Source organism: Carlito syrichta, unplaced genomic scaffold (genome assembly GCF_000164805.1).
Source record: "Carlito syrichta isolate Samal-C Ts95f unplaced genomic scaffold, Tarsius_syrichta-2.0.1 Scaffold308169, whole genome shotgun sequence".
Lineage (NCBI taxonomy): Eukaryota > Metazoa > Chordata > Mammalia > Primates > Tarsiidae > Carlito > Carlito syrichta.
This window is the reverse complement of record NW_007252265.1, coordinates 13,733-18,850: the sequence shown is the minus strand read 5'-3', so window position 1 is coordinate 18,850 and position 5,118 is coordinate 13,733.

Here is a 5,118-nt window from a genome sequence, read left to right as displayed (position 1 = left end):
AATCCCAGCACTTTGGGAGGCCGAGGTGAGTGGATTGCCTGAGCCCGCGGGTTCGAGACCCGCCTGGGCAACTTGGCGAGACCTCATCTCTACAATAAATCAATAATTAGAGCTGGGCTCGGTGGCTCAGCCTGTAATCCCATGCCTTTGGGAGGCAGAGGTGAGTGGATTACCTGAGCCTGCGGGTTTGAGATCCACCTGGGCAAATGGCGAGAACTCATCTCTACAATAAATCAAAAGGAGCCGGGCGTGCTAGCGCGCCTGTAGTTCCAGCTACTTGAAAGCCTGAGGCGGACGGATCGCCGCAGCCCAGCAGGTCGAGGCTGCAGTGGCTGGGAGCGCACACTGCACTCCAGTCTGGGCAACAGAGTGAGACTCCAACTCAAAAAAATAATAAATAAAGAAAGCAACTTGGGCTGCACTTAACCATCATTAGCCCAGGGCAGCCTATGTTGAATTCACACAACTTCCCCTAAAAGCACAGACCCTGGGTATGTCCTCAAAAAGTCATACTTGTTTTAAAAAGAAGATACTACTTCCCAGGGCTAGAATCTGATGAACCCACTTCCTTCTTGTAAATGAAGACTGCAGTCTGGGGAGTGACAAAGCAATAAAACATAAGAAACCAGGGCCCCTGGGCAGTCCACACAGCAGAGTTTCCTCACCCCTCAGACTGTCAATTGGCCTGACTTTTACATGTGACCTTTATCTTGCTTAAGTCATTTATGTCTTGGTTTCTGTGAAAACAGGCAAATTAATATAGCATTCAGACAGTTAAAGAGGCAGTCACGGCCAAGTTTGGTGACTCAGCCTATAATCCCGCACGTTGGGAGGCCGAAGTGAGTGGATTGCCTGAGCCTGTCGGTTCGAGACCCGCCTGGGCAACTTGGTGAGACCTCATCTCTACAATAAATCAAAAATTAGCCGGGCGTGGTAGCATGTGCCTATGGTTTCAGCTACTTGGAAGGCTGAAGGCCACTGCACTCCAGTCTGGGTGACAGAGTGAGACTCCAACTCAAAAAAAAAAAAAAAAAAAGGGCAGTCACAAAACATGGGAGGGGATAAGAATGGATGACACTGGGGGCAGTGGCCCATGCCTGTAATCCCAGCACTTTGGGAGGCAGAGGCAAGAGGATTGTCTGAGCCCAGGGGTTCAAGACCAGCATGGGCAACTTGGTGAGACCTTGTCTCTACAATCAATCAAAAAATGTGCCGGGCACACGCCTGTAGTTCCAGCTACTTGGAGGACTGAGGTGGAAGAATCGTCTAAGCCCAGCAGATTGAGGCTGACGTGGCTGTGAGTGTGCCACTGCATTCCAGCCTGGGCAACAGAAAGATACTCCAACTCAAAAAAAAAAAATGCTGGGCATGGTGACTCAAGCCTGTAATCGCAGCACTTTGGGAGGCCCAGCAGGTCGAGGCTGTGGTGGCCGGGAGCGGCCATTGCACTCCAGTCTGGGTGACGGAGTAAGACTCCAACTCTAAATAAGTAAATAAATAAACATATTATTTATTTAAAAAGCTAAAAAAAGTTAGAAAATACTCTACTTTTAGACACAGTCTTTAGTTATGTATAGGTATCTGTCACTGTTCGAGATCTCACTGTTTGAATTCAGGAATAGAATAGATTTGGATACAGTTTTTGGATAAATCCCTCACTATTTGAAATTGCACTATTCACATTCCAAAGCTGAGAAGTCACCTAGATTTTGGATGAGACAGTATTGTTCATTATTCAAACTTTGTCCTTATTGCCATTATTATAGATTTATTAGACTTATACTTATTACTTTTTTTTCTGACTTGTGCTTATTACTAGGATCAGCATTTGTTTTTCATTTTCAACATATTTTTTTAAAATATGCACAAACACAAAAACATTAGATGTGCAAGTGTTCCAGTTGTCTGATTACTTTGGGTTCCCTGCTGAATTTCACGAGGCAATGATTCTGTCAGTCTTTCCTCCTCAGCACCCAGTCCAGGGTCTGGCATACAGGAAGCACTTAATACATGTGAAATGGCCGGGCTCAGCCTATAATCCCAGCACTTTGGGAGGCTGAGGTGAGTGAATTGCCTGAGCCCGCGGGTTTGAGACCAGACTAAGCAACTTGGCAAGATCTTGTCTCTACAATAAATTTTTTAAAAATTAGCCGGACATGGTAATGCATGCCTATAGTTCTGGCTACTTGGAAAGCTGAGACGGAAGGATCACTGGAGCCCAGCAGGTTGATGCTGGGGTGGCCGTGAGTGTGCCACTGCCCTCCAACCTGGGCGGCAGAGTGAGACTCCAACTCAAACAAAAAAAAAAAGCGAAAAGAAGTGTTCTTCAACAACACGTCTGTCAAAATTAGGCTTCTAGCTAAAGCACAGCCCTTCCATGTGAGAGTTTTTAATGTTCACTCATCAGGTAATAGAAGTTCGACTTTATTATATGAAAAACGAGAAAAGGGGCTGGGCACGGTGGCTCACGCCTGTAATCCCAGCACTTTGGGAGGCCAAGGCAAGAGGATTGCCTGAGTTCAGGGGTTCAAGACCAGCCTGGGCATCTTGGTGAGACCTCATCTCTACAATAAATGAAAAAATTAGCAGGGCGTGGTAGCGCGCACCTGTAGTTCCAGATACTTGGAAGACTGAGGCTGAAGGCTCACCTGAGCCCAGCAGGTTGAAGCTGCAGTGACCGTGAGCATGACACTGCACTCTAGCCTGGGCACACAGTAAGACTCTGACTCAAAAAAAAAAAAAAGGTGGGTTACTGAAAGCAAAAGAACCACTTATAGTTTAGTAAACCTGGAGGACCAGGTAGCCATTCATTCCTTCCCTCTTTTCCTCCTAAAACACCAGGTACTTGACTCATGCTGTTCTGTCTGGTTTTGGAGAGAAAATGAGCTTGAAATGGCTGGATTTTATGGGTGAAATTAACCCTCCACAAACGCCATTCTCTCTTCCTGGGAGAACGCCATTTGTGCAAATGAGCTTCCAAGATGTATGCAGCCAGCAAGGTTATCTGGATAAATGTTGCCTTCTGGGGTTTTCCTCAGGTATCATGTTGACAGTGTACAATCTGGCCTCACTACGAAGTAAGCCCTGGCTTTGAGGAAGAGAGAGACTGACTCAGCCAAGTTGTTCCAAAGAACACTCTTTCTTACATGCGGAAGTAGAAAGTCCACATTACGTCATGGCCACATTACGTCTTCCAAGACCAAAGTAAATCAAGATGGAAAAACTCAAGTGACACTGACCTACTTAGGCTGTCATCACCTTTCATAACTTTTACTGTAGCCTCCTACTTAATCTCCTGTTCCAATCTCTTGCACACTGAAACCAGGGTTGCCTTTCAAAATACAAATGAATCATGTCACCTCTGCTGTATATTCATCAGTGACATGAATTCATTCATCTAATTATACGTGGACTTTATAATCTGACATCAGTCCACCTTTGGCGCCTGTCCCACCTTTCTCTCGACTGGATTTATTGCCATTCCATTTAAAACACTGTGTTCTTTCACATCACTCAGCCTTTGTTCATGATGTTCCCACTCCCAGAATGCCTCCTCCCTTCCTCCTAGAGGGCCCTCTTAATATCATACCCTACGGAGCTTTGTCCGGTCATTCTGCTTTCAGCTTAAACTGCATTTTGGGCCTGCCTAGACTGACTGCAGTACTTGTGTTAGATCAGCCGTTTAGGTACTAGATTAAAATTCCCAGTGACGGGGTCCTGACACATTTTTGCATCTATAGCACTCAACACATAGTAAGAATAACGTTACCATTGAATTGAACAACTAAATCATTTTCTTCTTCTTTTTTTTTTTTTTTTTGAGTCAGAGTATTACTCTGTTGCCCAGGCTGGAGGGTAGTGGCACACTCACGGTCACCGCAGCCTCAACCTGCTGGGCTCAGGCAATCCTTCTGCCTCAGTCTTCCAAGTAGCTGGTATTATAGGCGCGTGCCACCACGCCCAGTTAATTTTTTTATTTATTGTAGAGACAAGGTCTTGCCATGTTGCTCAGACTGGTCTAGACCCCCTGATCTCAGACAGTCCTCTCACCTTCACCTGCCAAAGGGCTGAGATTATAGACGGGAACCACCGTGACTGACTGAATCACTTTATTCTATGGCACCAAGCGCATTGGAGACATCTGATGGAGATTTGATATTGTTTCCACCCCAGGATTCTGCCAAGCTGGGACTTTGTGTCCATAGGAAGGGAAGCCAGCAAGGCTTCAGAGGTGGGGTTTCCTCTGGTATTTAGTTATTGCTGGTCAGAAGCCATTTTAGCAATACTTCTTCCATGCTGAGGACCCCCAGAGCCTTGCTTGAGTATGGTCAAGGCATCCTAAAGAAACCATTTCTAAGAGCTGGGCCTACACAAGCATTCTCTAAAACAAAGCTTCAAAGAGGAGATTATCAATATTTATTACAACTGAAATTCTAATTGCCTTCCTTTGCACAAACAGGAAAACCTGCTTTCCCACTCTGATTGTGAGCCCGGTAAATGGACAATGGGTCTTCTTTTCGGATTCCAGGAAGTTTTGCTAGGTTAAACTTTCTCAGAATTAATATTGCAGAAAGCTAAATGAGTTTCACAGTAACCGAGGATTTTAGAAGTAGAGATACTGGCTGAGGAAAATAGCTTAGCTGAGGGAGCTATAGAAAATGCTGTTTTGCTGGGTGAGGTGGCTCACTCCTATAATCCCAACACTCAGAGAGAGGGAGGCAAGAGGATTGCCTGAGTCCAGGGGTTCGAGACCAGCCTGGGCAACTTGGCGAGACCTTGCCTCTACAGTAAATCAAAAAATTAGCTGGGCGTGGTGGCGTGTGCCTTTGGTTCCAGCTACTGGGAAACTCTGAGGCAGGAGCATCGCCTGAGCCCAGTAGGTCAAGGCTGTGTTGGCTATGAGTATGCCACTGCACTCCAGCCTGGATGATAGAGTAAGACTCCAACACACACACACACACAAAGAATTTTAATTATTTTTTAAAAGAAAGGAAGTCGGACTCAGTGGCTCAGCTTGTAATCCTGCGCCTTGGGAGGTTGAGGTAAGTGGATTACCTGAGCCCGTGTGTTCAAGACCCGCCTGGGCAACTTGGCGAGACCTCATCTCTACAATAAATC